Source organism: Corvus kubaryi, unplaced genomic scaffold, assembly GCF_017639235.1.
Source record: "Corvus kubaryi isolate FWS band 111438036 unplaced genomic scaffold, C.kubaryi_AGA036_p1.0 37249, whole genome shotgun sequence".
In the NCBI taxonomy this organism is placed as follows: Eukaryota; Metazoa; Chordata; class Aves; order Passeriformes; family Corvidae; genus Corvus; species Corvus kubaryi.
In genome coordinates this window covers 1,942,869-1,951,140 of record NW_024581072.1, presented here as the reverse complement: position 1 = coordinate 1,951,140, position 8,272 = coordinate 1,942,869, and positions in this window count along the sequence as shown.

The window sequence follows — 8,272 nt, the reverse complement described above, 5'->3', positions numbered from 1 at the left end:
CTCTAAGGTGACAGAGACAAGACAAACGGCGTGTCTTTAGACTTATTTTTTAGTTGTTTATGATCTCCTTTGAGGAGCTTTGGGTAGTTCATGCTGCAGCTAACCCAGAGAGGCTCTGACCTCCATGTTAGTTTCCAGCATGTGAAAAACAGTCATCAACTCTCATATACATATAATAGTGTGTGTATGTATGATTATGTATATAATTAGCATCTTAGGTGCTAGACTTCATAGTCCTAAACATGTACCCGGTGGACTGTGGTTAGGGAGTGAAAACCATGCTGGGGAGAGGGGTGTCCCCGGCCAGCTGCTGTGCTGTCGAAGGGCCAGCCAGCAGAGGTGTGACTGGGGCTACGAAGCATCCTGCCTGGGGCAGGGCCGGGGAGCTCCAGCTGGGCAGCTGCCTGTTCTGTAAACAGCCACACAAGGAACTTAAAATCCCACAGGGACGCTAATAAATCTCCAGCTTTTTTTGCTTTCTTCCTTCACGCAGTGCTGTAGGGGGCATTTGTTTTGTAAAACATTAGGAGGAGAGTTGCTACTGTCAATAATGGCACGGCACAGGTGCTGTAATAGAGACAGGCTTGCAGCATCGCACACTCTGTCTTCATCTCCTCTCCCTCCTCTGGAATTTAATTCCTACAAACTGTGAATAACTTACTGCAGCTATTGCAACCTTCAAATGGTGCTATAGTTCACAGAGCACAAAGAGCCCTGGTGTTTAATATTTTTTGAGCTTTGAGAAAATCAAGAGATAGGAGATAGTGATTATTATAACCAAACAAAAATACAGTGCCAGGAATTCTGCAGGTGCTTTACAGCTGTGCGTAAAGCTGTATGAGTGAAAACCTTGGTGGGCTCATCCTACATCACCACTTCTGCCGTTTGTAAACACAGTGTATAAGAGACTGTTGGGCAGATTTCACCTCGAAATGTGCATTTGACTGCATATTAGGCCATTGCCTGATTTAACTATCTGTCTTAAACTGAGTAGGTGTGGTGACAATAACAACATGTAGAAAACATTATGCCATTACTCAATACAGTAGGTTTCTAAACCTGTGTATAAATTACATCTATGTGAATTTCTTCCATCTTTTGTTTTAAGTGTAGAGAGATCATCTACATTTTTCCAAGACTGACATGACCATGTTTCTTCTATAATGAAAATTCACTGCACACTTGGCTTTTCTCATTCCTGGGTCTACTAGTCTTCTTTGCAGATGCCTCAGAAACAATTGTTCCAGGTACTATGCCAGTCCTAAACACTATGTGTCCTAAACACATTTATATGTGTTTAACCTCACAGAACAAAGTGCTCTCCCACAACCTGAACATGCTGAAACAAAACACAGCTGCCCCAGAGGACAGCACAGGGGGGCTGCAATTATATTTCAGTAGAGGAAGAAAAATAAAGCTTCAAATTGTTCAGGAAAAAATGTATTATTTCAAAATCCTTCATGTTTGTCCAGGCATTTGGGCAATGACATTCCTAAAAGCATACCAGTTCTCTTTTACAGCACCCTCAGAAGTGCTAGATACCTCACAGGACAATCTGAAAGTAAGTTCTGGCTTGAAGTGTTTACAGTCCATTTTTCTAACACTGGAGCAAGTGATGTTAAATTCAGTTCAAAGTGGTAAATGGCAGACATTTTAGCATTTCATTTCAGGATGCTGGTTCAGAGTTGGGTTTACAAAAAACTTCTCCAAGTGTTCAGCTTGCTTTGTTCCCTGAATGAATGGTTAAATTTTTACCAAAGCCAGTGAGAGAGGAGTTGATCTCGCCCAATTCACTGCTGAAAATCTCAGTTATTAGGAATTGAAGCTGGATACCAGTAAAGTTGCAATCTGACTTTACTGTTAAGGACCTGTTAGCACTGTTTCACAGCAAAAGCTTGGCCTGACCTCACCCATTAAAATTAGACCCTCCATTAAGTGTGTTTAGTTAAAGCAGAGCTTTGTTTTCTTGACCTTAAGATGGATCATGCCTCATTGCAGCTACTTAAGTGTTGTGCTGCTGATTTTGCCTTCTGTCAAACCTACTTCTTCCTTCTATGGCTTTTCCCACTGTTTTGGCTTCTGGAAGGCCCCTGGAACATAAGGGTGATTTACTCACATGCCTGTCCTTTATGTTGACAGCTGAGCCAGGCAGTCACAGAAGAATATTTAGAAAAGCATGAGAAAGGAAGGTAAGCGTGCAAGAGAGTCACAGAATGGAAATGAAATACAGGCCTCAGTTCACATCTGGCAATTTAAAAGTGCTAGATTTTAGGCTCAAATACTCATGCCCTGTTGACCTCTGCTCATTGCATTATGAGAAGAGAGGGTGCAGCTCTTTTCATATCCCCCCAACCATGCAGCTGCCTATTGCTCAGTGGGGATTGAGCTGCATGGCATATCTGGCAATTTCATTTCTCTGGAGCTTTTTAGTGCTGAGCTGTTAAAAAAATCCGTCCTACATAATGTAAATGTATTCTGCAACACAGCACATTATTCTTGATGAAGTCATATGGATGCTAGGCTGAAAATTTGCCTCTAATTTGCTCTGAGCACACTGCCTGCTTTCAAACATAAGGTGAATGACTTATTGTAACCCCAGATTGGTTTCAACACCAAGTGATTAAGCCGTGACATCGAGACAAAGTAAATTAAGGAAGTGGTTTCACAGAACAGGCTGACACATGACAGGCGCAGAACTAATTCTGTAGCAAAAGAGGGGTGAGTCATGCATCTGCTACATGTGTTTTGGTTAAATTCTTGTGGATCTGTATCTCTTGTACATATAAAAACATGAGGAAAGGGGCTAAGCTTTCACACCATGCTTGTGTATAACAATACTACTGTAGCAGTATCTACTTTCAAACATTTCTCCCCATTGAACTAACAGATGAAACTGAGCATCCATCTTACCTTAGGGGAGCTATAACTTTCCCCTCTACTGCTGCTATCTTAACCCCAGCTCCCTTTTGTTTAGAGAGCTGTATCTCCAAAATCGTGACAAGTTTGCTGTGGCTCAGCAAGCCATCTCTTTCCTTTAATGGTCATATGTCATATCCCAGGATTTACATTGGGTCCTTATCTTTTATAGTTTCAACAAATGAGAACCAGATTCCAAAACCACACCCTGGTCACCTCAGGGGATCAGATTCACCATCATTGGTGAATATCCCTAGTGAAAGGGATCCCTTTGCTGATAAAAGAAGAAAGATAGGTACTTCCATTCTAGAGAGATGCAAAACTGTCATCTTGTTGTTTGTTATGAATAGATGGAGTCTGACTGATACAAATAGGTGGAGTCTGGTGAGAACATGCACTTCATATTCTTCAGCCTACCCCCAGTCTGTGCTTGCTGAGAGTATCATCTCATCTCAAGTGAGTTCAGTGTAGAATGAGATTATTATACCCATTTACTAAATACCTCTTGGAGGCATATGCTTTTTGCTTTTTTTTTTTTTTTTTTTTAATGTACGATGTTCCTAGTACTGCAGCTACATGGGCTACATTTACCATGACACTTTAGATAGGGAAGAGACTGGAATGCAAGTGACCAAACTAAAGGAGATGACAGTGTTAAGTAAAATGTCTCTATTGCCCTGACTTTGCTTCTTCCAGATGCCTGCTCACTTTGGCATTACTCAGGAAACAAGTCAAGGAAGCATGTTTCTACTTTTTCCCTGAAGTATTTGTACCATAATTGCAGCTGCTCTGTTAGATTATCTTCAGTTTATACCAGAGGGTCCTGTCATCAGTCACCAAATGTGTTGTATAAAGGATCATTGCACACAGAATTCTTCAGTTCCCTGACCTTCGCATACCTGCTGCACTAGAAGCAGCTGTACTTTCAGGCTTCTCATTGATCTAGCATGCAAGTATCTGCTCTGCTGGAGCCAGTCCTTGTGTTTTACATATCTGATCTTTCCAAGTTCTTCCCAGAAGACTGAGATCTCATTTCAACTGAGAGTGCTTGCTTTTACTGAATGGCCTTAGCCTTTTTTCATCCTTCCCTAGCAAAACTCCCAGGTACTAGCTACTAGCTGCTTTTACATAGACAGACATTGAGCTTCTATTGGTTCTGCCTATAGCCACTGTTGGCAGGCTGTTGTTGCACAAGGCACACACTGCTCTCATGCATACTTAGGGTATTTCTCTTTCTTAACTCAGCTGTCTTCTGCTCTTACGTATCCTCAGTACTCTGCTGTTAAAGAACTTCCTCCATTTCAGCCTAGAAGTGGCTGAATCGTGCTGGGTGATAAAGCAGCATGCTGCATTTGTGTAATATCTCTGAACTGAAGTAACCCCAATGGAGAACTCTTTCATTATTATGAGTGCTGGAAGAGGCCACACAGCAGAACCAGATCTTCCTGCCTTGTGTCACAAAAATAGGGAAATACAAAATCCTATTTTCAGCATTAAACAGCCAAAAAAGGCATCTGATTTGTAAGGTAATACATGCTAGAGGGGGCAAGGGACAGCTGGGTTCTGAAACATGCTGGCATCATTTTTGAACTAATGATCTAGTTGTTAGATGCAAATGTAAGGAATTTTCCAGGGATGGAAGAGCCAAATTTTAAAAGCTATTTCAATGTTGTGGAAAATCTCCCTAAGAGCTTATCGGCCTCTTCAGACTCCTAAGCGCTCTGTACTTCCTCTCAGAGGCACATATGTTTCTCCAGCCTGGATATGGAGATACTCTGGCAAATGTGTTTCTGTAGTTCTCCCTAGTGTACTAGCAGTATCATCTCATAATGCTCATCTTAACAGTGCTATCAGCAAATTTTGACAGGAGTTTTGCAGTCAGTGAACCAACAGGACTTCACTGACACAACAGCTTGTAGGTTTTCATTTGCCTGTAAATGTATCTTAAAGGCTCTCCTCTACAATGAAATCCAAAACTAGTTTAGGAGCCCAAGGCTTTTGAAGTGCCTGCTTTGCAATAGCAACAAACCAGGTAGAAACAGAAGGGCTTTTAAATATGAATGTTTACCTAATCTCACCTCAGGCAGAATTTTAGCCCTAAATGTACTGACTGCATTTTCTAATAGCAATCTGATGAAGGCAGAGACCTACCAAATCAAAGTAACAGCTGTTTGGAGATTTTTTTCTCACTGCGTGATTTTGCAAACAAACTAGAAGGACAGCCTTTTGAAAACTAAACAGGATTTGTGGAGAGAACTGTTTAGAGAAAGCTCAGTTGCTTTGCTGGGCAGAGTGATTCTGAAGACTGAACGCACCCTGCAGCCAGCTGCCTGATCCTTGCTTAGGAACTAGAAGTTGTTTTCTGCAAGTTCAAGAGTGCAACAATCACAGGCATTGCCTTACTTACTTTGAGATTGAGGCTAAACTTTAGTTCAAAGACTCTGAAATCACAGTGCAAAGAGGAGTGGAATTCAAACAACCATGGCACACTGTCTCCAGAAGAGGAGACTGGTTTAACCTGCTGGACTCATATGTGGCATCCCACAGTCATTTGACCTATATCCTTGCCTTCACCTCAGCCAAACACTCTCCTTTGAGTTCCAAACCCCCTTGTTTAAATAGTGAAAGGACAATACCCAGTAGTCCGAACATCTGAGTGCTTCCCTGAGTGCCTTTACACACTGGTGAATGGTGGAAAATAGCTGTAAAGCTGTGCCTGTCAACCAGGGGTGGGTAGTGATGGCATTCTGTTGCAACTTGGCTGTGAAGGACTCCCCTGTACCCTTCAGCCTGAGCTGCCTTGGTACATCTGACCATTACTGCTGGGTTTTATAATTAAATAAGTATTTGAAACACTAGTAGAGAATCAGGAGGCCAGAACAGGGAGAATGGTGCAAACATCTCTTATACTGTCCCGGTGCTGAGAGAAGTAGTTAGTTTCTTTATTCCAAACAAAGCAAATTTATTCAAAACCCAAGTAACTACTAGCAGAGATACAGGAAGGTTTGGCCCTTGCTGCAGTCCCTTGATACTTTTCTATTTCACATATATGCATTATGGGATTACAGCATGCACTATAACCTTCCTTTCTCCAAAATAATCCTTCACAGATGCCAGGACAGAAGCATGCCAAGACAGGGCCAGAGCCTCTAGCTACATATCAAGGTGGGCAGAAAAAGAGCCACTTAACCATAAACTCCAGAGCTGCCTTGAGCAACAAGTTCCCATGGATTTGTGGTTTTTTTCTCTTCTTCCCCACCATATGCTTAGCTTATTTCACGAGTCTCAAGCACATATATAGGTTTGCCCAACACAGAGATATAATTCTTGGAATGTCTATGAATACTAAATAAAAAGAATAGATTATAATTATTTTCTTCTCCTGAATAAATGAGTCAGCCCCCTAAAGCAAATTCCTATCACTCTTTATGTCTGGTTGCATTTATCGAAATATAGTATCTGCAGCACTTACCATGTGCACATCACATTCAGGGAGTTTGTTAGAAAAAGCTCCATTAGTGTCAGCCTCATTGACCTGATGGATGTCTATCATGGTTCATTAATTATACATGAAAGACATGTGGGTGTGGTCAAGTTTAATCCTGGAGCAAGTTCTACTTCAGCGGGTTTGAATGTCATCTCCCGTTTGGATCATTTTTTTCCAGAGGAAAATAGCACCTTAGGTTTTTCAGGAAGTTTCATTATGTTTCACATTTTGCCCTTCACTTCATGTAAGTTTCAGTCATCCCTCCGCTTCCCGTTGCAAACGTGCTTTCCCTGAAGCCACAGTTCAGGGCATCAACAAGAGGGAGCACTAGAGAACAACTCGTGACGCTTTTGGCAGTCCAACAGTGTTGATTCTGTGAAAAATAATAGGCTCATGACCTCAGCTTCTGCACGTTTTCTGTCCTTAACCCTCAGAAGTCATTTTCATCTTTCAAAGTTTTATTCACAGTCTCCAGAATACCTGGGGGCAGGGGTGAGGGGAGTGAGGCTGAGGGAGCAAGTGGCATGAATGCCATAGATTAGTTTTACAAGCAATTTGTATTTGCATGTCTATTGGAGTCACATGTGCTAGTGGAGAACTTCTGCAATTAAGCAACAAGAACATTTTTCTCAGATCTTACATGAGTCGAAAACCTGATTTTTGGCTAGCATAGTTTCGTGCTTATTGTAACAGATATTATAACAGATTCCTGATTTTATACACATATAGGGCATTAAAGTAAGTTCATCCATGTCTATCAGGAGTAATCAGGCCCACTAATATTCTGTGAGAACAGTTAGATTACTTGCATCATCAAGATTTTAATTTTCCATTGTGAGGAATAAACAAACCATAGATTTTCCAAGTACTTACATTATGACAATCTAACTGTGGGAATGTTTCTGGGAAGTGTGGAAAAAAAGGCTGTGAATGTGTCAAAAATTAATTTTTCTTAGACCCTGAAGATACATTTCTGGACTTCTCCTTTGTCCTGGATATTAATTCACCTCTGGTGTTTCAGGAGAAAAGATTTAGGAACATAGGGGCTCTCTAAGGTAAGTCAAAACACCGAGCACAGAGCTGCATGTCTTGAGAACCCAGAGGCTCCATGGATATCACTTCAGTTCCTTATCTTTCCTCACATGTGTTTGCTGTCCAACCTATCTCCTTTCAGCAGAATTGGTGCTGTCTTATTATTTTATACAGCAGCTAGCACCATGAGGGTTTTATTTAATGGGCTTCTCTATATATGCCATATTTAATGGGCCTATATACAGAGAATATATATAATCATACAGACATTTATTTCCACATTCTGTTGAAACAGTATTATTATTGGTTTTGATCAGTGTCAGACAGAAAATACCAGAGAGACTAACTTTATTTTGATGTTCCACAGAAACAGATGCCATTAAGATAGACCACAAGAATTAAAAGCTTCTCTCTGTGTTACTAGTAACCCTAAATAATAAAAGAAGCAGTGGTACTCAATCTTTTTCTGAGTATGTGTCTAACATTTTATGAAAAATTAATAAACTGAATGTTTAGGATGAAGACATATTTTCATTTTTGGGGATATTTCTCATTCAGTGTTTTAGCCACAAAACTGATCAGTGAAAATCGAAGTACTAGATCCCTGCAGAGTGCTTAAAAAACTCATGTACAAACACAGTACCTGGAAAACAATAGAGAATTTACTGGCAACTAAATAGAAAACTGAGGAAACTCTGAGAGATAGAGCCAGTACCAAAGAGAAGTATACATATAACCTATTTACATTCTGATTTGTATCTTATGTGTTCCAAGGAGTCTTCCTTCATAATGCTTTATAGAAGAAAAAGCTGCAGTAGAGATCAGGAAGAGTCATAT